The following is a 26,290-nucleotide window of genomic DNA, read 5'->3' on the forward strand; positions in this document are numbered from 1 at the left end:
ATCCCCAGTGGTGCCAGTGCACTCTCTGGACTCACTGCACTGCATCCCAGTGGTGCCAGTGCACTCTCTGGACTCACTGCAGTGCAACCCCAATGGTGCCAGTGCATTCTCTTTACTCACTGCAGTGCATCCCCACTGGTGCCAGTGCACTCTCTGGACTCACTGCACTGCATCCCCAGTGGTGCCAGTGCACTCTCTGGACTCACTGCAGTCCATCCCCAGTGGTGCCAGTGCACTCTCTGGACTCACTGCACTGCATCCCCTGTGGTGCCAGTGCACTCTCTTTACTCACTGCACTGCATCCCCAGTGGTGCCAGTGCACTCTCTGGACTCACTGCACTGCATCCCCAGTGGTGCCAGTGCACTCTCTGGACTCACTGCAGTGCATCCCCAGTGGTGCCAGTGCAATCTCTGGACTCACGGCAGTGCATCCCCAGTGGTGCCAGTGCACTCTCTGGACTCACTGCACTGCATCCCCAGTGGTGCCAGTGCACTCTCTGGACTCACTGCACTGCATCCCCAGTGGTGCCAGTGCACTCTCTGGACTTGCCGGGGTGCATCCCCAGTGGTGCCAGTGCACTCTCTGGACTCACTGCACTGCATCCCCAGTGGTGCCAGTGCACTCTCTGGACTCACTGCATTCCCAGTGGTGCCAGGGCACTCTCTGGACTCACTGCAGTGCATCCCCAGTGGTGCCTGTGAAGTCTCTGGACTCACTGCAGTGCATCCCCAATGGTGCCAGTGCACTCTTTGGACTCACTGCACTGCATCCCCAGTGGTGCCACTGTACTCTCTGGACTCACTGCACTGCATCCCCATTGGTGCCAGTGCCCTCTGTGGACTCACTGCACTACATCCCCAGTGGTGCCAGTGCACTCTCTGGACTCACTGCACTGCATCCCCAGTGGTGCCAGTGCACTCTCTGGACTCACTGCACTGCATCCCCAGTGGTGCCAGTGCACTCTCTGGACTTGCCGGGGTGCATCCCCAGTGGTGCCAGTGCAGTCTCTGTGTTAGTGTTGGGGAGAATCGAATGGATGTTTTACTAATGTCTCTTAGGTAATGGGACCTACAGTATAATTAAGCATTGCCAAATGTACTTACATTATCAATTAATCTATGTATACTGGATACTTAGGGAGTACATTGAACAATCAAAAGAATCATTGAAGGGGAACCTTGGGAGGGAACAGGTACAACCTGACCTTGGATAAGGGCCTGGAAATGATGAAATGAGTTGAAGCAGAACCAAGAAGCGGAGGGAGCATGCGTCGAGTAAGAAAGGTGAAAAGTTTAGCGGAGAGGAAGACTCCTTACTTCATCTGGACGGCCACCTGGACGACCACCAGAGTGCGCCACGCATGTGCAAAGGGGAGGGGAGCTAATTAGAATGAAAAGCGAGGCTGCTGTTGCAACCTGTAATGAATATGTATACCTGACGCAATATTGTATGTATAAATAACGGCTGGGAAGTAACGGGACTTGAAGCCAGATTTGGGCACCTGCCCCGGCTTCCAGCGCTGAATAAAGCACCTTCATATAATCACTTGGTGATTATGTGGTTGCTAGGCTAACATCTGGACTCACTGCAGTGCATCCCCAGTGGTGCCAGTGCACTCTCTGGAGTCACTGCAGTGCATCCCCAGTGGTGCCAGTGCACTCTCTGGACTCACTGCAGTGCATCCCCAGTGGTGCCAGTGCACTCCCTGGACTCACTGCAGTGCATCCCCAGTGGTGCCAGTGCACTCCCTGGACTCACTGCAGTGCATCCCCAGTGGTGCCAGTGCACTCTCTGGACTTGCCGGGGTGCATCCCCAGTGGTGCCAGTGCACTCTCTGGACTCACTGCATTGCATCCGCAGTGGTGCCAGTGCAATCTCTGGAATCACTGCAGTGCATCCCCAGTGGTGCCAGTGCACTCTCTGGAATCATTGCAGTGCATCCCCAATCGTACCAGTGCACTCTCTGGATTCACTGCACTGCATCCCCAGTGGTGCCAATGCAACCTCTGGTCTCACTGCAGTGCATCCCCAGTGGTGCCAGTGCACTCTCTGGACTCACTGCAGTGCATCCCCAGTGGTACCAGTGCACTCTCTTTACTCACTGCACTGCATCCCCACTGGTGCCAGTGCACTCTCTGGACTCACTGCACTGCATTCCCAGTGGTGCCAGTGCACTCTCTGGACTCAATGCACTTCATCCCCAGTGGTGCCAGTGCACTCTCTGGACTCACCGGGGTGCATCCCCAGAGGTGCCAGTGCACTCTCTGGACTCACTGCACTACATCCCCAGTGGTGCCAGTTCACTCTCTGGACTCACGGAACTCAATCCCCAGTGGTGCCAGTGCACTCTCTGGACTCACTGTACTGCATCCCCAGTGGTGCCTGTGAAGTCTCTGGACTCACTGCAGTGCATCCCCAGTGGTGCCAGTGCAATCTCAGGACTCACAGCAGTGCAGCTCCAGCTGGTGCCAGTGCACTCTCTGGACTCACTGCACTGCATCCCCAGTGGTGCCAGTGCACTCTCTGGACTCACTGCATTGCATCCCCAGTGGTGCCAGTGCACTCTCTGGACTCACTGCAGTGCATCCCCTGTGGTGCCATTGCACTCTCAGGACTCACTGCACTGCATCCCCAGTGGTGCCAGTGCCCTCTCTGGACTCAGTGCACTGCATCCCCATTGGTGCCTGTTCACTCTCTGGACTCAATGCAGTGCATCCCCAGTGGTGCCAGTGGCTCTCTGGACTCACTGCAGTGCATCCACAGTGGTGCCAGTGCACTCTCTGGACCCACTGCACTGCATCACCAGTGGTGCCAGTGCACTCTCTGGACTCACTGAACTGCATCCCCAATGGTGCCACTGCACTCTCTGGACTCACTGCACTGCATCCCCAGTGGTGCCAGTGCACTCTCTGGACTCACTGCACTGCATCACCAGTGGTGCCAGTGCACTCTCTGGACTCACTGCACTGCATCCCCAGTGGTGCCAGTGCACTCTCTGGACTCACTGCACTGCATCCCCAAGGTGCCAGTGCACTCTCTGGACTCACTGCACTGCATCCCCAGTGGTGCCAGTGCACTCTCTGGACTCACTGCACTGCATCCCCAGTGGTGCCAGTGCACTCTCTGGACTCACTGCACTGCATCCCCAGTGGTGCCAGTGCACTCTCTGAAAACACCGGGGTGCAACCGCAGCGGTGCCAGTGCACTCTCTGCACTCACGGCAGTGCATCCCCAGTGGTGCCAGTGCACTCTCTGGACTCACTGCAGTGTATCCCCTGTGGTGCCAGTGCACTCTGTGGACTCAGTGCACTGCATCCCAGTGGTGCCAGTGCACTCTCTGGACTCACTGCAATGCATCCCCAGTGGTGCCAGTCCACTCTCTGGACTCAGTGCGCTGCATCCCCAGTGGTGCCAGTGCACTCTCTGGACTTGCCGGGGTGCATCCCCAGTGGTGCCAGGGCACTCTCTGGACTCACTGCAGTGCATCCCCAGTGGTGGCAGTGCACTCTCTGGACTCACTGCAGTGCATCCCCAATGGTGGCCATGCACTCTTTGGACTCACTGCACTGCATCACCAGTGGTGCCACTGTACTCTCTGGACTCACTGCACTGCATCCCCATTGGTGCCAGTGCCCTCTGTGGACTCACTGCACTACATCCCCAGTGGTGCCAGTGTACTCTCTGGACTCACTGCACTGCATCCCCAGTGGTGCCAGTGCACTCTCTGGACTCACTGCAGTGCATCTCCAGTGGTGCTAGTGCACTCTCTGGACTCACTGCACTGCATCCCCTTTGGTGCCAAGGCACTCTCTGGACTCACTGCTCTGCGTTGCCATTGGTGCCAGTGCACTCTCTGGACTCATTGCAGTGCATCCCCAGTGGTGCCAATGCACCCTCTGGACTCACGGCACTGCATCCCCAGTGGTGCCAATGCACTCTCTGGACTCACGGCACTGCATCCCCAGTGGTGCCAGTGCACTCTCTGGACTCACTGCAGTGCATCCCCAGTGGTGCCAGTGCACTCTCAGGAGTCACTGCGCTGCATCCCCAGTGGTTCCAGTGCACTCTCTTGACTCACTGCACTGCATCCCCAGTGGTGCCAGTGCACTCTCTGGACTCACTGCACTGCATCCCCAGTGGTGCCAGTGCACTCTCTGGACTCACTGCAGTGCATCCCCAGTGGTGCCAGTGCACTCTCTGGACTCACGGCAGTGCATCCCCAGTGGTGCCAGTGCACTCTCTGGACTCACTGCACTGCATCCCCAGTGGTGCCAGTGCACTCTCTGGACTCACTGCAGTGCATCCCCAGTGGTGCCAGTGCACTCTCTGGACTTGCCGGGGTGCATCCCCAGTGGTGCCAGTGCAGTCTCTGTGTTAGTGTTGGGGAGAATCGAATGGATGTTTTTCTAATGTCTCTTAGGTAATGGGACCTACAGTATAATTAAGCATTGCCAAATGTACTTACATTATCAATTAATCTATGTATACTGGATACTTAGGGAGTACATTGAACAATCAAAAGAATCATTGAAGGGGAACCTTGGGAGGGAACAGGTACAACCTGACCTTGGATAAGGGCCTGGAAATGATGAAATGAGTTGAAGCAGAACCAAGAAGCAGAGGGAGCATGCGTCGAGTAAGAAAGGTGAAAAGTTTAGCGGAGAGGAAGACTCCTTACTTCATCTGGACAGCCACCTGGACGACCACCAGAGTGCGCCACGCATGTGCAAAGGGGAGGGGAGCTAATTAGAATGAAAAGCGAGGCTGCTGTTGCAACCTGTAATGAATATGTATACCTGACGCAATATTGTATGTATAAATAACGGCTGGGAAGTAACGGGACTTGAAGCCAGATTTGGGCACCTGCCCCGGCTTCCAGCGCTGAATAAAGCACCTTCATATAATCACTTGGTGATTATGTGGTTGCTAGGCTAACATCTGGACTCACTGCAGTGCATCTCCAGTGGTGCCAGTGCACTCTCTGGACTCACTGCAGTGCATCCCCAGTGGTGCCAGTGCACTCTCTGGACTCACTGCACTGCATCCCCAGTGGTGCCAGTGCACTCTCTGGACTCACTGCAGTGCATCCCCAGTGGTGCCAGTGCAATCCCTGGACTCACTGCAGTGCATCCCCAGTGGCGCCAGTGCACTCTGTGGACTCAGTGCACTGCATCCCAGTGGTGCCAGTGCACTCTCTGGACTCACTGCAGTGTATCCCCTGTGGTGCCAGTGCACTCTCTGGACTCACCGGGGTGCATCCCCAGTGGTGCCACTGCACTCTCTGGACTCACTGCACTGCATTCCCAAGGAGCAAGTGCACTCTCTGGACTCACTGCAGTGCATCCCCAGTGGTGGCAGTGCACTCTCTGGACTCACTGCAGTGCATCCCCAATGGTGGCCATGCACTCTTTGGACTCACTGCACTGCATCACCAGTGGTGCCACTGTACTCTCTGGACTCACTGCACTGCATCCCCATTGGTGCCAGTGCCCTCTGTGGACTCACTGCACTACATCCCCAGTGGTGCCAGTGTACTCTCTGGACTCACTGCACTGCATCCCCAGTGGTGCCAGTGCACTCTCTGGACTCACTGCAGTGCATCTCCAGTGGTGCTAGTGCACTCTCTGGACTCACTGCACTGCATCCCCTTTGGTGCCAAGGCACTCTCTGGACTCACTGCTCTGCGTTGCCATTGGTGCCAGTGCACTCTCTGGACTCATTGCAGTGCATCCCCAGTGGTGCCAATGCACCCTCTGGACTCACGGCACTGCATCCCCAGTGGTGCCAATGCACTCTCTGGACTCACGGCACTGCATCCCCAGTGGTGCCAGTGCACTCTCTGGACTCACTGCAGTGCATCCCCAGTGGTGCCAGTGCACTCTCAGGAGTCACTGCGCTGCATCCCCAGTGGTTCCAGTGCACTCTCTTGACTCACTGCACTGCATCCCCAGTGGTGCCAGTGCACTCTCTGGACTCACTGCACTGCATCCCCAGTGGTGCCAGTGCACTCTCTGGACTCACTGCAGTGCATCCCCAGTGGTGCCAGTGCACTCTCTGGACTCACTGCAGTGCATCCCCAGTGGTGCCAGTGCACTCTCTGGACTCACTGCACTGCATCCCCAGTGGTGCCAGTGCACTCTCTGGACTCACTGCAGTGCATCCCCAGTGGTGCCAGTGCACTCTCTGGACTTGCCGGGGTGCATCCCCAGTGGTGCCAGTGCAGTCTCTGTGTTAGTGTTGGGGAGAATCGAATGGATGTTTTTCTAATGTCTCTTAGGTAATGGGACCTACAGTAGAATTAAGCATTGCCAAATGTACTTACATTATCAATTAATCTATGTATACTGGATACTTAGGGAGTACATTGAACAATCAAAAGAATCATTGAAGGGGAACCTTGGGAGGGAACAGGTACAACCTGACCTTGGATAAGGGCCTGGAAATGATGAAATGAGTTGAAGCAGAACCAAGAAGCAGAGGGAGCATGCGTCGAGTAAGAAAGGTGAAAAGTTTAGCGGAGAGGAAGACTCCTTACTTCATCTGGACAGCCACCTGGACGACCACCAGAGTGCGCCACGCATGTGCAAAGGGGAGGGGAGCTAATTAGAATGAAAAGCGAGGCTGCTGTTGCAACCTGTAATGAATATGTATACCTGACGCAATATTGTATGTATAAATAACGGCTGGGAAGTAACGGGACTTGAAGCCAGATTTGGGCACCTGCCCCGGCTTCCAGCGCTGAATAAAGCACCTTCATATAATCACTTGGTGATTATGTGGTTGCTAGGCTAACATCTGGACTCACTGCAGTGCATCTCCAGTGGTGCCAGTGCACTCTCTGGACTCACTGCAGTGCATCCCCAGTGGTGCCAGTGCACTCTCTGGACTCACTGCACTGCATCCCCAGTGGTGCCAGTGCACTCTCTGGACTCACTGCAGTGCATCCCCAGTGGTGCCAGTGCAATCCCTGGACTCACTGCAGTGCATCCCCAGTGGCGCCAGTGCACTCTGTGGACTCAGTGCACTGCATCCCAGTGGTGCCAGTGCACTCTCTGGACTCACTGCAGTGTATCCCCTGTGGTGCCAGTGCACTCTCTGGACTCACCGGGGTGCATCCCCAGTGGTGCCACTGCACTCTCTGGACTCACTGCACTGCATTCCCAAGGAGCAAGTGCACTCTCTGGACTCAATGCACTGCATCCCAGTGGTGCCAGTGCACTCTCTGGACTCACTGGAGTGCATCCCCAGTGGTGCCAGTACACTCTCTGGACTCACTGCACTGCATCCCCAGTGGTGCCAGTGCACTCTCTGGACTCACTGCACTGCATCCCAGTGGTGCCAGTGCACTCTCTGGACTCACTGCAGTGCAACCCCAATGGTGCCAGTGCATTCTCTTTACTCACTGCAGTGCATCCCCACTGGTGCCAGTGCACTCTCTGGACTCACTGCACTGCATCCCCAGTGGTGCCAGTGCACTCTCTGGACTCACTGCAGTCCATCCCCAGTGGTGCCAGTGCACTCTCTGGACTCACTGCACTGCATCCCCTGTGGTGCCAGTGCACTCTCTTTACTCACTGCACTGCATCCCCAGTGGTGCCAGTGCACTCTCTGGACTCACTGCACTGCATCCCCAGTGGTGCCAGTGCACTCTCTGGACTCACTGCAGTGCATCCCCAGTGGTGCCAGTGCAATCTCTGGACTCACGGCAGTGCATCCCCAGTGGTGCCAGTGCACTCTCTGGACTCACTGCACTGCATCCCCAGTGGTGCCAGTGCACTCTCTGGACTCACTGCAGTGCATCCCCAGTGGTGCCAGTGCACTCTCTGGACTTGCCGGGGTGCATCCCCAGTGGTGCCAGTGCACTCTCTGGACTCACTGCACTGCATCCCCAGTGGTGCCAGTGCACTCTCTGGACTCACTGCATTCCCAGTGGTGCCAGGGCACTCTCTGGACTCACTGCAGTGCATCCCCAGTGGTGCCTGTGAAGTCTCTGGACTCACTGCAGTGCATCCCCAATGGTGCCAGTGCACTCTTTGGACTCACTGCACTGCATCCCCAGTGGTGCCACTGTACTCTCTGGACTCACTGCACTGCATCCCCATTGGTGCCAGTGCCCTCTGTGGACTCACTGCACTACATCCCCAGTGGTGCCAGTGCACTCTCTGGACTCACTGCACTGCATCCCCAGTGGTGCCAGTGCACTCTCTGGACTTGCCGGGGTGCATCCCCAGTGGTGCCAGTGCAGTCTCTGTGTTAGTGTTGGGGAGAATCGAATGGATGTTTTACTAATGTCTCTTAGGTAATGGGACCTACAGTATAATTAAGCATTGCCAAATGTACTTACATTATCAATTAATCTATGTATACTGGATACTTAGGGAGTACATTGAACAATCAAAAGAATCATTGAAGGGGAACCTTGGGAGGGAACAGGTACAACCTGACCTTGGATAAGGGCCTGGAAATGATGAAATGAGTTGAAGCAGAACCAAGAAGCGGAGGGAGCATGCGTCGAGTAAGAAAGGTGAAAAGTTTAGCGGAGAGGAAGACTCCTTACTTCATCTGGACGGCCACCTGGACGACCACCAGAGTGCGCCACGCATGTGCAAAGGGGAGGGGAGCTAATTAGAATGAAAAGCGAGGCTGCTGTTGCAACCTGTAATGAATATGTATACCTGACGCAATATTGTATGTATAAATAACGGCTGGGAAGTAACGGGACTTGAAGCCAGATTTGGGCACCTGCCCCGGCTTCCAGCGCTGAATAAAGCACCTTCATATAATCACTTGGTGATTATGTGGTTGCTAGGCTAACATCTGGACTCACTGCAGTGCATCTCCAGTGGTGCCAGTGCACTCTCTGGACTCACTGCAGTGCATCCCCAGTGGTGCCAGTGCACTCTCTGGACTCACTGCACTGCATCCCCAGTGGTGCCAGTGCACTCTCTGGACTCACTGCAGTGCATCCCCAGTGGTGCCAGTGCAATCCCTGGACTCACTGCAGTGCATCCCCAGTGGCGCCAGTGCACTCTGTGGACTCAGTGCACTGCATCCCAGTGGTGCCAGTGCACTCTCTGGACTCACTGCAGTGTATCCCCTGTGGTGCCAGTGCACTCTCTGGACTCACCGGGGTGCATCCCCAGTGGTGCCACTGCACTCTCTGGACTCACTGCACTGCATTCCCAAGGAGCAAGTGCACTCTCTGGACTCAATGCACTGCATCCCAGTGGTGCCAGTGCACTCTCTGGACTCACTGGAGTGCATCCCCAGTGGTGCCAGTACACTCTCTGGACTCACTGCACTGCATCCCCAGTGGTGCCAGTGCACTCTCTGGACTCACTGCACTGCATCCCAGTGGTGCCAGTGCACTCTCTGGACTCACTGCAGTGCAACCCCAATGGTGCCAGTGCATTCTCTTTACTCACTGCAGTGCATCCCCACTGGTGCCAGTGCACTCTCTGGACTCACTGCACTGCATCCCCAGTGGTGCCAGTGCACTCTCTGGACTCACTGCAGTCCATCCCCAGTGGTGCCAGTGCACTCTCTGGACTCACTGCACTGCATCCCCTGTGGTGCCAGTGCACTCTCTTTACTCACTGCACTGCATCCCCAGTGGTGCCAGTGCACTCTCTGGACTCACTGCACTGCATCCCCAGTGGTGCCAGTGCACTCTCTGGACTCACTGCAGTGCATCCCCAGTGGTGCCAGTGCAATCTCTGGACTCACGGCAGTGCATCCCCAGTGGTGCCAGTGCACTCTCTGGACTCACTGCACTGCATCCCCAGTGGTGCCAGTGCACTCTCTGGACTCACTGCAGTGCATCCCCAGTGGTGCCAGTGCACTCTCTGGACTTGCCGGGGTGCATCCCCAGTGGTGCCAGTGCACTCTCTGGACTCACTGCACTGCATCCCCAGTGGTGCCAGTGCACTCTCTGGACTCACTGCATTCCCAGTGGTGCCAGGGCACTCTCTGGACTCACTGCAGTGCATCCCCAGTGGTGCCTGTGAAGTCTCTGGACTCACTGCAGTGCATCCCCAATGGTGCCAGTGCACTCTTTGGACTCACTGCACTGCATCCCCAGTGGTGCCACTGTACTCTCTGGACTCACTGCACTGCATCCCCATTGGTGCCAGTGCCCTCTGTGGACTCACTGCACTACATCCCCAGTGGTGCCAGTGCACTCTCTGGACTCACTGCACTGCATCCCCAGTGGTGCCAGTGCACTCTCTGGACTTGCCGGGGTGCATCCCCAGTGGTGCCAGTGCAGTCTCTGTGTTAGTGTTGGGGAGAATCGAATGGATGTTTTACTAATGTCTCTTAGGTAATGGGACCTACAGTATAATTAAGCATTGCCAAATGTACTTACATTATCAATTAATCTATGTATACTGGATACTTAGGGAGTACATTGAACAATCAAAAGAATCATTGAAGGGGAACCTTGGGAGGGAACAGGTACAACCTGACCTTGGATAAGGGCCTGGAAATGATGAAATGAGTTGAAGCAGAACCAAGAAGCGGAGGGAGCATGCGTCGAGTAAGAAAGGTGAAAAGTTTAGCGGAGAGGAAGACTCCTTACTTCATCTGGACGGCCACCTGGACGACCACCAGAGTGCGCCACGCATGTGCAAAGGGGAGGGGAGCTAATTAGAATGAAAAGCGAGGCTGCTGTTGCAACCTGTAATGAATATGTATACCTGACGCAATATTGTATGTATAAATAACGGCTGGGAAGTAACGGGACTTGAAGCCAGATTTGGGCACCTGCCCCGGCTTCCAGCGCTGAATAAAGCACCTTCATATAATCACTTGGTGATTATGTGGTTGCTAGGCTAACATCTGGACTCACTGCAGTGCATCCCCAGTGGTGCCAGTGCACTCTCTGGAGTCACTGCAGTGCATCCCCAGTGGTGCCAGTGCACTCTCTGGACTCACTGCAGTGCATCCCCAGTGGTGCCAGTGCACTCCCTGGACTCACTGCAGTGCATCCCCAGTGGTGCCAGTGCACTCCCTGGACTCACTGCAGTGCATCCCCAGTGGTGCCAGTGCACTCTCTGGACTTGCCGGGGTGCATCCCCAGTGGTGCCAGTGCACTCTCTGGACTCACTGCATTGCATCCGCAGTGGTGCCAGTGCAATCTCTGGAATCACTGCAGTGCATCCCCAGTGGTGCCAGTGCACTCTCTGGAATCATTGCAGTGCATCCCCAATCGTACCAGTGCACTCTCTGGATTCACTGCACTGCATCCCCAGTGGTGCCACTGCAACCTCTGGTCTCACTGCAGTGCATCCCCAGTGGTGCCAGTGCACTCTCTGGACTCACTGCAGTGCATCCCCAGTGGTACCAGTGGACTCTCTTTACTCACTGCACTGCATCCCCACTGGTGCCAGTGCACTCTCTGGACTCACTGCACTTCATCCCCAGTGGTGCCAGTGCACTCTCTGGACTCACCGGGGTGCATCCCCAGAGGTGCCAGTGCACTCTTTGGACTCACTGCACTACATCCCCAGTGGTGCCAGTTCACTCTCTGGACTCACGGAACTCAATCCCCAGTGGTGCCAGTGCACTCTCTGGACTCACTGTACTGCATCCCCAGTGGTGCCTGTGAAGTCTCTGGACTCACTGCAGTGCATCCCCAGTGGTGCCAGTGCAATCTCAGGACTCACAGCAGTGCAGCTCCAGCTGGTGCCAGTGCACTCTCTGGACTCACTGCACTGCATCCCCAGTGGTGCCAGTGCACTCTCTGGACTCACTGCATTGCATCCCCAGTGGTGCCAGTGCACTCTCTGGACTCACTGCAGTGCATCCCCTGTGGTGCCATTGCACTCTCAGGACTCACTGCACTGCATCCCCAGTGGTGCCAGTGCCCTCTCTGGACTCAGTGCACTGCATCCCCATTGGTGCCTGTTCACTCTCTGGACTCACTGCAGTGCATCCCCAGTGGTGCCAGTGGCTCTCTGGACTCACTGCAGTGCATCCACAGTGGTGCCAGTGCACTCTCTGGACCCACTGCACTGCATCACCAGTGGTGCCAGTGCACTCTCTGGACTCACTGAACTGCATCCCCAATGGTGCCACTGCACTCTCTGGACTCACTGCACTGCATCCCCAGTGGTGCCAGTGCACTCTCTGGACTCACTGCACTGCATCACCAGTGGTGCCAGTGCACTCTCTGGACTCACTGCACTGCATCCCCAGTGGTGCCAGTGCACTCTCTGGACTCACTGCACTGCATCCCCAAGGTGCCAGTGCACTCTCTGGACTCACTGCACTGCATCCCCAGTGGTGCCAGTGCACTCTCTGGACTCACTGCACTGCATCCCCAGTGGTGCCAGTGCACTCTCTGGACTCACTGCACTGCATCCCCAGTGGTGCCAGTGCACTCTCTGAAAACACCGGGGTGCAACAGCAGCGGTGCCAGTGCACTCTCTGCACTCACGGCAGTGCATCCCCAGTGGTGCCAGTGCACTCTCTGGACTCACTGCAGTGTATCCCCTGTGGTGCCAGTGCACTCTGTGGACTCAGTGCACTGCATCCCAGTGGTGCCAGTGCACTCTCTGGACTCACTGCAATGCATCCCCAGTGGTGCCAGTCCACTCTCTGGACTCACTGCAGTGCATCCCCAGTGGTGCCAGTGCACTCTCTGGACTCACTGCAGTGCATCCCCAGTGGTGCCAGTGCACTCTCTGGACTCACTGCACTGCATCCCCAGTGGTGCCAGTGCACTCCCTGGACTCACTGCAGTGCATCCCCAGTGGTGCCAGTGCACTCTCTGGACTCACCGGGGTGCATCCCCAGTGGTGCCAGTGCACTCTCTGGACTCACTGCACTGCATCCCCAGTGGTGCCAGTGCACTCTCTGGACTCAGTGCGCTGCATCCCCAGTGGTGCCAGTGCACTCTCTGGACTTGCCGGGGTGCATCCCCAGTGGTGCCAGGGCACTCTCTGGACTCACTGCAGTGCATCCCCAGTGGTGGCAGTGCACTCTCTGGACTCACTGCAGTGCATCCCCAATGGTGGCCATGCACTCTTTGGACTCACTGCACTGCATCACCAGTGGTGCCACTGTACTCTCTGGACTCACTGCACTGCATCCCCATTGGTGCCAGTGCCCTCTGTGGACTCACTGCACTACATCCCCAGTGGTGCCAGTGTACTCTCTGGACTCACTGCACTGCATCCGCAGTGGTGCCAGTGCACTCTCTGGACTCACTGCAGTGCATCTCCAGTGGTGCTAGTGCACTCTCTGGACTCACTGCACTGCATCCCCTTTGGTGCCAAGGCACTCTCTGGACTCACTGCTCTGCGTTGCCATTGGTGCCAGTGCACTCTCTGGACTCATTGCAGTGCATCCCCAGTGGTGCCAATGCACCCTCTGGACTCACGGCACTGCATCCCCAGTGGTGCCAATGCACTCTCTGGACTCACGGCACTGCATCCCCAGTGGTGCCAGTGCACTCTCTGGACTCACTGCAGTGCATCCCCAGTGGTGCCAGTGCACTCTCAGGAGTCACTGCGCTGCATCCCCAGTGGTTCCAGTGCACTCTCTTGACTCACTGCACTGCATCCCCAGTGGTGCCAGTGCACTCTCTGGACTCACTGCACTGCATCCCCAGTGGTGCCAGTGCACTCTCTGGACTCACTGCACTGCATCCCCAGTGGTGCCAGTGCACTCTCTGGACTCACGGCAGTGCATCCCCAGTGGTGCCAGTGCACTCTCTGGACTCACTGCACTGCATCCCCAGTGGTGCCAGTGCACTCTCTGGACTCACTGCACTGCATCCCCAGTGGTGCCAGTGCACTCTCTGGACTTGCCGGGGTGCATCCCCAGTGGTGCCAGTGCAGTCTCTGTGTTAGTGTTGGGGAGAATCGAATGGATGTTTTTCTAATGTCTCTTAGGTAATGGGACCTACAGTATAATTAAGCATTGCCAAATGTACTTACATTATCAATTAATCTATGTATACTGGATACTTAGGGAGTACATTGAACAATCAAAAGAATCATTGAAGGGGAACCTTGGGAGGGAACAGGTACAACCTGACCTTGGATAAGGGCCTGGAAATGATGAAATGAGTTGAAGCAGAACCAAGAAGCAGAGGGAGCATGCGTCGAGTAAGAAAGGTGAAAAGTTTAGCGGAGAGGAAGACTCCTTACTTCATCTGGACAGCCACCTGGACGACCACCAGAGTGCGCCACGCATGTGCAAAGGGGAGGGGAGCTAATTAGAATGAAAAGCGAGGCTGCTGTTGCAACCTGTAATGAATATGTATACCTGACGCAATATTGTATGTATAAATAACGGCTGGGAAGTAACGGGACTTGAAGCCAGATTTGGGCACCTGCCCCGGCTTCCAGCGCTGAATAAAGCACCTTCATATAATCACTTGGTGATTATGTGGTTGCTAGGCTAACATCTGGACTCACTGCAGTGCATCTCCAGTGGTGCCAGTGCACTCTCTGGACTCACTGCAGTGCATCCCCAGTGGTGCCAGTGCACTCTCTGGACTCACTGCACTGCATCCCCAGTGGTGCCAGTGCACTCTCTGGACTCACTGCAGTGCATCCCCAGTGGTGCCAGTGCAATCCCTGGACTCACTGCAGTGCATCCCCAGTGGCGCCAGTGCACTCTGTGGACTCAGTGCACTGCATCCCAGTGGTGCCAGTGCACTCTCTGGACTCACTGCAGTGTATCCCCTGTGGTGCCAGTGCACTCTCTGGACTCACCGGGGTGCATCCCCAGTGGTGCCAGTGCACTATGTGGACTCACTGTACTGCATCCCCAGTGGTGACAGTGCACTCTCTGGACTAACTGCAGTGCATCCCCAGTGGTGCCACTGCACTCTCTGGACTCACTGCACTGCATTCCCAAGGAGCAAGTGCACTCTCTGGACTCAATGCACTGCATCCCAGTGGTGCCAGTGCACTCTCTGGACTCACTGCAGTCCATCCCCAGTGGTGCCAGTGCACTCTCTGGACTCACTGCACTGCATCCCCTGTGGTGCCAGTGCACTCTCTTTACTCACTGCACTGCATCCCCAGTGGTGCCAGTGTACTCTCTGGACTCACTGCACTGCATCCCCAGTGGTGCCAGTGCACTCTCTGGACTCACTGCAGTGCATCCCCAGTGGTGCCAGTGCAATCTCTGGACTCACGGCAGTGCATCCCCAGTGGTGCCAGTGCACTCTCTGGACTCACTGCACTGCATCCCCAGTGGTGCCAGTGCACTCTCTGGACTCACTGCAGTGCATCCCCAGTGGTGCCAGTGCACTCTCTGGACTTGCCGGGGTGCATCCCCAGTGGTGCCAGTGCACTCTCTGGACTCACTGCACTGCATCCCCAGTGGTGCCAGTGCACTCTCTGGACTCACTGCATTCCCAGTGGTGCCAGGGCACTCTCTGGACTCACTGCAGTGCATCCCCAGTGGTGCCTGTGAAGTCTCTGGACTCACTGCAGTGCATCCCCAATGGTGCCAGTGCACTCTTTGGACTCACTGCACTGCATCCCCAGTGGTGCCACTGTACTCTCTGGACTCACTGCACTGCATCCCCATTGGTGCCAGTGCCCTCTGTGGACTCACTGCACTACATCCCCAGTGGTGCCAGTGCACTCTCTGGACTCACTGCACTGCATCCCCAGTGGTGCCAGTGCACTCTCTGGACTCACTGCACTGCATCCCCAGTGGTGCCAGTGCACTCTCTGGACTTGCCGGGGTGCATCCCCAGTGGTGCCAGTGCAGTCTCTGTGTTAGTGTTGGGGAGAATCGAATGGATGTTTTACTAATGTCTCTTAGGTAATGGGACCTACAGTATAATTAAGCATTGCCAAATGTACTTACATTATCAATTAATCTATGTATACTGGATACTTAGGGAGTACATTGAACAATCAAAAGAATCATTGAAGGGGAACCTTGGGAGGGAACAGGTACAACCTGACCTTGGATAAGGGCCTGGAAATGATGAAATGAGTTGAAGCAGAACCAAGAAGCGGAGGGAGCATGCGTCGAGTAAGAAAGGTGAAAAGTTTAGCGGAGAGGAAGACTCCTTACTTCATCTGGACGGCCACCTGGACGACCACCAGAGTGCGCCACGCATGTGCAAAGGGGAGGGGAGCTAATTAGAATGAAAAGCGAGGCTGCTGTTGCAACCTGTAATGAATATGTATACCTGACGCAATATTGTATGTATAAATAACGGCTGGGAAGTAACGGGACTTGAAGCCAGATTTGGGCACCTGCCCCGGCTTCCAGCGCTGAATAAAGCACCTTCATATAATCACTTGGTGATTATGTGGTTGCTAGGCTAACATCTGGACTCACTGCCGTGCATCCCCAGTGGTGCCAGTGCACTCTCTGGACTCACTGCACTGCATCCCCAGTGGTGCCAGGGCACTCTCTGGACTCACTGCAGTGCATCCCCAGTGGTGCCAGTGCACTCTCTGGACTCACTGCAGTGCATCCCCAGTGGTGCCAGTGCACTCTCTGGACTCACCGGGGTGCATCCCCAGTGGTGCCAGTGCACTCTCTGGACTCACTGCGGTGCATCCCCAGTGGTGCCAGTGCACTCTCTGGACTCACTGCGGTGCATCCCCAGTGGTGCCAGTGCACTCTCTGGACTCACTGCAGTGCATCCCCAGTGGTACCAGTGCACTCTCTGGACTCACTGCATTGCATCCGCAGTGGTGCCAGTGCAGTCTCTGGACTTGCCGGGGTGCATCCCCAGTGGTGCCAGTGCACTCTCTGGAGTCACCGGGGTGCATCCCCAGAGGTGCCAGTGCACTGTCTGGACTCACTGCAGTGCATCCCCAGTGGTGCCAGTGCACTCCCTGGACTCACTGCAGTGCATCCCCAGTGGTGCCAGTGCACTCTCTGGACTCACCGGGGTGCATCCGCAGTGGTGCCAGTGCACTCTCTGGACTCACTGCAGTGCATCCCCAGTGGTGCCAGTGCACTCTCTGGACTCAATGCACTACATCCCCAATGGTGCCAGTTCACTCTCTGGACTCACTGAACTGAATCCCCAGTAGTGCCAGTGTACTCTCTGGACTCACTGTACTGCATCCCCATTGGTGCCTGTGAAATCTCTTGACTCACTGCAGTGCATCCCCAGTGGTGTCAGTGCAATCTCAGGACTCACAGCAGTGCAGCTCCAGTTGGTGCCAGTGCACTCTCTGCACTCACAGCAGTGCATCCCCAGTGGTGCCAGTGGCTCTCTGGACTCATTGCACTGCATCACCAGTGGTGCCAGTGCACTCTCTGGACTCACTGCAGTGCATCCACAATGGAGCCAGTGTACTCTCTTAACTCACTGCACTGCAACCCCAGTGGTGCCAGTGCACTCTCTGGACTCACTGCACTGCATCCCCAGTGGTGCCAGTGCACGCTCTGGACTCACTGCACTGCATCACCAGTGGTGCCAGTGCACTCTGTGGACTCACTGCACTGCATCCCCAGTGGTGCCAGTGCACTCTCTGGACTCACTGCACTGCATCCCCAAGGTGCCAGTGCACTCTCTGGACTCACTGCAGTGCATCCCCAGTGGTGCCAGTGCACTCTCTGGACTCACTGTACTGCATCCCCAGTGGTGCCAGTTGACTCTCTGGACTCACTGCACTGCTCCAGCCGCGGCATCCGCTCCAGCCGCCTCAGCCGCTCCAGCCGCGGTAGCCCCTCCAGCCGCGGCAGACGATCTAGACGCTCCAGCCGCGGCAGCCGCTCCAGCCGCGGCATCCGCTCCAGCCTCGGCAGCCGCGGCAGCCGCTCCAGCCGCGGCAGCCGCTAAAGCCGCTAACGACTGGAGCGGCTGCCGCGGCTGGAGGCCTGCCGCGGTTGGAGTGTCTGCCGCGGCTGGAGCGGATGCCGCGGCTGGAGCGGCTGCCGCGGCTGGACCGGCTGGAGCGCCTGCCGCGGTTGGAGCGGCTGCCGCGGCTGGACCGGCTGCCGCGGCTGCCGCGGATGGAGCGGCTGGAGCGGCTGCCGAGGCTGGAGTGGCTACCGCGGCTGGAGCGGTTGCCGCGGCTCGAGCAGTACAGTGAGTCCAGAGAGTGCACTGTCACCTTCGGGGATGCACTGCATTGTCTGCAGAGAGTGCCCTGGCACCACTGGGGATGCACTGCAGTGAGTCCAGAGAGTGCACTGGCACCTTGGGGATGCAGTGCAGTGAGTCCAGAGAGTGCACTGGCACCACTGGGGATGCAGTGCAGTGAGTCCAGAGAGTGCACTGGCGCCAATGGGGATGCAGTGCAGTGAGTCCAGAGAGTGCAGTGGCACCACTGGGGATGCTGTGCAGTGAGTCCAGAGAGTGCACTGGCACCACTGGGAATGCACTGCAGTGAGTCCAGAGAGTGCACTGGCTCCACTGGGGATGCAGTGCAGTGAGTCCAGAGAGTGCAGTGGCAACATTGGGGATGCAGTGCAGTGAGTCCAGAGAGTGCACTGGTACCACTGGTGCTGCAGTGCAATGAGTCCAGAGAGCCACTGGCACTTCTGGGAATGCACTGCAGTGAGTCCAGAGAGTGCACTGGCACCACTGGGAATGCACTGCAGTGAGTACAGAGAGTGCAGTAGCACCTTAGGGGCTGCACTGCAGTGAGTCCAGAGAGTGCACTGGCACCACTTGGGCTGCACTGCGGTGAGTCCAGAGAGTGCACTGGCACCACTGGGGATGCAGTGCAGTGAGAGCACAGAGTGCACTGGCACCACAGTGGTTACACTGCAGTGAGTCCAGAGAGTGCAATGGCACCACTGGGGATGCAGCACAGTGAGTCCAGAGAGTGCACTGTCACCAATGGGGATGCAGCGCAGTGACTACAGAGAGTGCATTGGCACCGCTGGGGATGCAGTGCAGTGAGTCCAGAGAGTGCAGTGGCATCACAGGGGATGCAGTGCAATGAGTCCAGAGAGCCACTGGCACTTCTGGGGGTGCACTGCAGTGAGTCCAGAGAGTGAACTGGCACCACTGGGGATGCAGTGCACTGAGTCCAGAGTAGGGCACTGTCAACAATGGGGATGCAGTGCAATGAGTCCAGAGAGTGCAATGGCACTACTGGGGATCTCACTGCAGTGAGAATGTATCTGAATCCCTGGTGGTGCCAGTGCACTCTCTGGACTCACTGTACTGCATCCTCAGTGGTGCCAGTTGACTCTCTGGACTCACTGCACTGCTCCAGCCGCGGCATCCGCTCCAGCCGCCTCAGCCGCTGCAGCCGCGGTAGCCCCTCCAGCCTCGGCAGCCGCGGCAGCCGCTCCAGCCGCGGCAGCCGCGAAAGCCGCTATCGAGTGGAGCGGCTGCCACGGCTGGAGCGGATGACGCTGTTGGAGCGGCTGCCGCGGCTGGAGCGGCTGCCGCGGCTGCCGCGGCTGGAGCGCCTGCCGCGGTTGGAGCGGCTGCCGCGGATGGAGCGGCTGGAGCGGCTGCCGCATACGCCGCGGATGGAGCGGCTGCCGCGGCTGGACCGGCTGCCGCGGAACACGCGGCTGGAGCGGCTGGAGCGGCTGTCGAGGCTCGAGCAGTACAGTGAGTCCAGAGAGTGCACTGGCACCACTGGGGATGCAGTGCAGTGAGTCCAGTAATTGCACTGGCACCACTGGGGATGCAGTGCAGTGAGTCCAGAGAGTGCACTGGCACCAGTGGGGATGCACAACAGTGGGTCCAGAGAGTGCACTGGCACCACTGGGGATGCAGTGCAGTGAGTCCAGAGAGTGCACTGTCAGCACTGGGGATGCACTGCAGTGAGTCCAGAGAGTGCACTGGCACCACTGGGGATGCACTGCAGTGAGTCCAGAGAGTGCAAGGGCTCCACTGGGGATGCAGTGCAGTGAGTCCAGAGAGTGCACTGGCACCACTGGGGATGCAGTCCAGTGAGTCCAGAGAGTGCACTGGCACCACTGGGGATGCAGTGCAGTGAGTCCAGAAAGTGAACTGTCACCACTGGTGATGCAGTGCAGTGAGTCCAGAGAGTGCACTGGCACCACTGGGGATGCAGTGCACTGAGTCCAGAGAGTGCACTCTCAGCACTGGGGATGCACTGCAGTGAGTCCAAAGAGTGCACTGGCTCCAGTGGGGATGCAGTGCAGTGAGACCAGAGTGTGCACTGGCACCACTGGGGATGCAGTGCAGAGAGTGCACTAGCACAACAGGGGATGCAGTGCAGTGAGTCCAGAGAGTGCACTGGCACCTCTGGGGATGCAGTGCAGTGAGTCCAGAGAGTGCACTGGCACCACTGGGGATACACTGCAGTGAGTCCTGAGAGTGCAGTGGCCCCACTGGGGATGGAGTGCAGTGAGTCCCGAGAGTGCACTGGCACCACTGGGGATGCAGTGCAGTGAGTCCAGAGAGTGCTCTGGAACCACTGATCTGCACTGCAGTGAGTCCAGTAATTGCACTTGCACCATTGGGGATGCACTGCAGTGAGTCCAGAGAGTGCACTGGCACCATTGGGGATGCAGTGCAGTGAGTCCAGAGAGTGCACTGGCACCACTGGGGATGCAGTGCACTGAGTCCAGAGAGTGCACTGTCAGCACAGGGGATGCACTGCAGTGAGTCCAGAGAGTGCACTGGCACCACTGGGGATGCAGTGCAGTGAGTCCAGAGAGTGCACTGGCACCACTGGGGATGCAGTGCAGTGAGTCCAGAGAGTGCACTGGCACCACTGGGGATGCACTGCAGTGAGTCCAGAGAGTGCACTGGCACCACTGGTGATGCACTGCAGTGAGTCCAGAGAGTTCACTGGCACCATTGGGGATGCAGTGCAGTGAGTCCAGAGAGTGCACTGGCACCACTGGTGATGCACTGCAGTGAGTCCAGAGAGTGCCCTGGCACCACTGGGGATGCAGTGCAGTGAGTCCAGAGAGTGCACTGGCACTAATGGGGATGCAGTGCAGTGACTCGAAAGAGTGCACTGGCACCACTGCGGAGGCACTGCAGTGAGTCCGGAGAGTGCCCTGGCACCAATGGTGATGCAGTGCAGTGAGTCCAGAGAGTGCACTGGCACCACTGGGGATGCACTGCAGTGAGTCCAGAGAGTGCACTGGCTCCACTGGAGATGCAGTGCAGTGACTCCAGAGAGTGCACTGGCTCCAATGGGATGCAGTGCACTGAGTCCAGAGAGTGCACTGGCACCACTGGGGATGCACTGCAGTGAGTCATGAGAGTGTACTGGCACCACAGGGGATGCACTGAAGTGAGTCCAGAGAGTGCACTGGCCCCACTGGGGATGCACCCCGGTGAATCCAGAGAGTGCACTGGCACCACTGGGGATGCACTGCAGTGAGTCCAGAGAATTCTCTGGCACCACTGGGGATGCAGTTTAGTGAGTCCAGAGAGTGCACCGGCTCCAATGGGGATACACTGCAGTGAGTCCAGAGAGTGCACTGGCATCACTGGGGATGCAGTGCAGTGAGTCCAGAGAGTGCACTGGCACCACTGCTTATGCAGCGCAGTGAGTCCAGAGAGTTCACTGGCACCACTGGGGATGCAGTGCAGTGAGTCCAGAGAGTGCACTGGCACCACTGGGGATGCACTGCACTGAGTCCAGAGAGTGAACTGGCACCACTGGGGATGCAATGCAGTGAGTCCAGAGACTGCACTGGCACCACTGGGGTTTTAGTGCAGTTAGACCAGAGAGTGCACTGGCACCAATGGGGATGCAGTGCAGTGAGTCCTGAGAGTGCCCTTGCACCACTGGGGATAAACTGCAGTGAGTCCAGACAGTGCACTGGCACCACTGGGGATGCACTGCAGTGAGACCAGAGAGTTCTCTGGCACCACTGGGGATGCAGTTTAGTGAGTCCAGAGAGTGCACCGGCTCCAATGGAGATACACTGCAGTGAGTCCAGAGGGTGCACTGGCTCCACTGGGGATGCAGCGCAGTGAGTCCAGAGAGTGCACTGGCACCACTGGGGTTGCAGTGCAGTGAGTCCAGAGAGTGCACTGTCACCACTGGTGATGCAGTGCAGTGAGTCCAGAGAGCCACTGGCACCACTGGGGATGCAGTGCAGTGAGTCCAGAGAGTGCACTGGCACCATTGGGGATGCAGTGTACTGAGTCCAGAGAGTGCCCTGGCACCACTGGGGATGCAGTGCACTGAGTCCAGAGAGTGCACTCTCAGCACTGGTGATGCACTGCAGTGAGTCCAAAGAGTGCACTGGCACCACAGGTGATGCAGTGCAGTGAGTCCAGAGAGTGCACTGGCACCACTGGGGATGCAGTGCAGTGAGTCCAGAGAGTGCACTGGCACCACTGGGGATGCACTGCAGTGAGTCCAGAGAGTGCACTGGCACCACTGGGGATGCAGTGCTGTGAGTCAAGAGAGTGCACTGGCACCACTGGGGATGCACTGCAGTGAGTCCAGAGAGTGCACTGTCAGCACAGGGGATGCAGTGCAGTGCGTCCAGAGAGTGCACTGGCACCACTGGGGATGCACTGCAGTGAGTCCAGAGAGTGCACTGGCTCCACTGGGGATGCACTGCACTGAGTCCAGAGAGTGCACTGGCACCACTGGATATGCAGTGCAGTGAGTCCAGAGAGTGCACTGGCACCACTGGGGATGCACTGCAGTGAGTCCAGAGAGTGCACTGGCACTTCTGGGGATGCAGTGCAGTGAGTGCAGAGAGTGCACTAGCACAACAGGGGATGCACTGCAGTGACGCCAGAAAGTGCACTGGCACCACTGGGGATGCACTGCAGTGAGTCCAGAGAGTGCACTGGCACCACTGGGGATGCACTGCAGTGAGTCCAGAGAGTACACTGGCACCACTGGAGATGCACTGCAGTGAGTCCAGAGAGTGTACTGGAACCACAGGGGCTGCACTGCAGTGAGTCCAGAGAGTGCACTGGCACCACTGGGGATGCAGTGAAGTTGAGTCCAGAGAGTGCACTGGCACAACAGGGGATGCACTGCAGTGAGTCCAGAGAGTGCACTGGCACCACTGGGGATGCACCCTGGTGAGTCCAGAGAGTGCACTGGCACCACTGGGGATGAAGTGCAGTGAGTCCAGAGAGTGCACTGGCACCACTGGGGATGCAGTGCAGTGAGAGCAGAGAGTGCACTGGCACCACTGGGGATGCAGTGCAGTGAGTCCAGAGAGTGCACTGGCACCACTGGGGATGCACTGCAGTGAGTCCAGAGAGTGCACTGGCACCACTGGTGATGCACTGCAGTGAGTCCAGAGAGTGCACTGGCACCACTGGGGATGCACTGCAGTGAGTCCAGAGAGTGTACTGGCACCACTGGGGATGCAGTGCAGTGATTCCAGAGAGTGCACTGGCACCACTGGGGATGCACTGCAGTGAGTCCAGAGAGTGCACTGGCACCACTGGGGATGCAGTGCAATGAGTCCAGAGAGTGCACTGGCACCACTGGGGATGCACTGCAGTGAGTCCAGAGAGTGTACTGGCACCACTGGGGATGCAGTGCAGTGATTCCAGAGAGTGCACTGGCACCACTGGGGATGCAGTGCAGTGAGTCCAGAGAGTGCACTGGCACCACTGGGGATGCAGTGCAATGAGTCCAGAGACTGCACTGGCACCACTGGGGTTTTAGTGCAGTGAGTCCAGAGAGTGCACTGGCACCAATGGGGATGCAGTGCAGTGAGTCCAGAGAGTGCACTGGCACCACTGGGGATGCACTGCAGTGAGTCCAGAGAGTGTACTGGCACCACTGGGGATGCAGTGCAGTGATTCCAGAGAGTGCACTGGCACCACTGGGGATGCACTGCAGTGAGTCCAGAGAGTGCACTGGCACCACTGGGGATGCAGTGCAATGAGTCCAGAGAGTGCACTGGCACCACTGGGGATGCACTGCAGTGAGTCCAGAGAGTGTACTGGCACCACTGGGGATGCAGTGCAGTGATTCCAGAGAGTGCACTGGCACCACTGGGGATGCAGTGCAGTGAGTCCAGAGAGGGCACTGGCACCACTGGGGATGCAGTGCAATGAGTCCAGAGACTGCACTGGCACCACTGGGGTTTTAATGCAGTGAGTCCAGAGAGTGCACTGGCACCAATGGGGATGCAGTGCAGTGAGTCCAGAGAGTGCCCTTGCAGCACTGGGGATAAATTGCAGTGAGTCCAGACAGTGCACTGGCACCACTGCGGATGCACTGCAGTGGGACCAGAGTTCTCTGGCACCACTGGGGAAGCAGTTTAATGAGTCCAGAGAGTGCACCGGCTCCAATGGGGATACACTGCAGTGAGTCCAGAGAATGCACTGGCTCCACTGGGGATGCAGTGCAGTGAGTCCAGAGAGTGCACTGGCACCACTGGGGATGCAGCACAGTGAGTCCAGAGAGTGCTCTGGCACCACTGAGCTGCACTGCAGTGAGTCCAGAGATTGCACTGGCACCACTGTTGATGCAGTGCAGTGAGTGCAGAGAGTGCACTGGCACCAGTGGGGATGCACTGCAGTGAGTCCAGAGAGTGCACTGGCACCACTGGGGATGCAGTGCAGTGAGTCCAGAGAGCCACTGGCACCACTGGGGATGCACTGCAGTGAGTCCAGAGAGTGCACTGGCAGCACTGGGGATGCACTGCAGTGGGTCCAGAGCGTGCACTGGCTCCATTGGGGATGCAGTGCAGTGACTCCAGAGAGTGCACTGGCACCACTGGGGATGCACTGCAGTGAGTCCAGAGAGTGCACTGGCACCACTGGGGATGCAGTGCAGTGAGTCCAGAGAGTGCACTGTCATCACAGGGGATGCAGTGCAGTGAGACCAGAGAGTGCACTGGCACCACTAGGGATTCAGTGCAGTGAGTCCAGAGAGTGCACTGGCTCCACTGGGGATGCACTGCAGTGAGTCCAGAGAGTGCACTGGCACCACTGGGCATGCAGTGCAGTGAGTCCTCAGAGTGCAATGGCAGCACAGTGGATGCACTGCAGTGAGTCCAGAGAGTGCACAGGCACCACTGGGGATGCACTGCAGTGAGTCCAGAGAGTGCACTGGCACCACTCGGGATGCAGTGCAGTGAGTCCAGAGAGTGCACTGGCACCAACTTTAGCTGCACTGCTGTGAGTCCTGAGATTACACTGGCACCACTGGTGTTACTGTGCCTTGAGTCCAGAGACTACACTGGCACCACTGGGGTTGCACTGCAGTGGGTCCAGAGAGTGCACTGGCACCATTGGGGATGCAGTGCAGTGAGTCCAGAGAGTGCACTGGCACCACTGGGGATGCAGTACAGTGAGTCCAGAGAGTGCACTGGCACCACTGGGGATGCACTGCAGTGAGTCCAGAGAGTGCACTGGCACCACTGGGGATGCAGTGCAGTGAGTCCAGAGAGTGCACTGGCACCACTGGGGATGCAGTGCAGTGAGTCCAGAGAGTGCACTGGCACCACTGGGGATGCACTGCAGTGAGTCCAGAGAGTGCACTGGCACCACCGGGGATGCAGTGCAGTGAGTCCAGAGAGTGCACTGGCACCACTGGTGATGCACTGCAGTGAGTCCAGAGAGTTCACTGGCACCACTGGGGATGCAGTGCAGTGAGTCCAGAGAGTGCACTGGCACCACTGGTGATGCACTGCAGTGAGTCCAGAGAGTGCCCTGGCACCACTGGGGATGCACTGCAGTGAGTCCAGAGAGTGCACTGGCACTAATGGGGATGCAGTGCAGTGACTCGAAAGAGTGCACTGGCACCACTGCGGATGCACTGCAGTGAGTCCGGAGAGTGCCCTGGCACCAATGGTGATGCAGTGCAGTGAGTCCAGAGAGTGCACTGGCACCACTGGGGATGCACTGCAGTGAGTCCAGAGAGTGCACTGGCTCCACTGGAGATGCAGTGCAGTGACTCCAGAGAGTGCACTGGCACCAATGGGATGCAGTGCACTGAGTCCAGAGAGTGCACTGGCACCACTGGGGATGCACTGCAGTGAGTCATGAGAGTGTACTGGCACCACAGGGGATGCACTGAAGTGAGTCCAGAGAGTGCACTGGCCCCACTGGGGATGCACCCTGGTGAATCCAGAGAGTGCACTGGCACCACTGGGGATGCACTGCAGTGAGTCCAGAGAATTCTCTGGCACCACTGGGGATGCAGTTTAGTGAGTCCAGAGAGTGCACCGGCTCCAATGGGGATACACTGCAGTGAGTCCAGAGAGTGCACTGGCACCACTGGGGATGCAGCACAGTGAGTCCAGAGAGTGCACTGTCACCACTGCTTATGCAGCGCAGTGAGTCCAGAGAGTTCACTGGCACCACTGGGGATGCATTGTAGTGAGTCCAGAGAGTGCACTGGCACCTAAGGGGATGCAGTGCAGTGAGTCCAGAGAGTGCACTGGCACCACTGGGGATGC

This window comes from Anser brachyrhynchus (genome assembly GCF_964034855.1).
Source record: "Anser brachyrhynchus genome assembly, chromosome: 12".
In the NCBI taxonomy this organism is placed as follows: Eukaryota; Metazoa; Chordata; class Aves; order Anseriformes; family Anatidae; genus Anser; species Anser brachyrhynchus.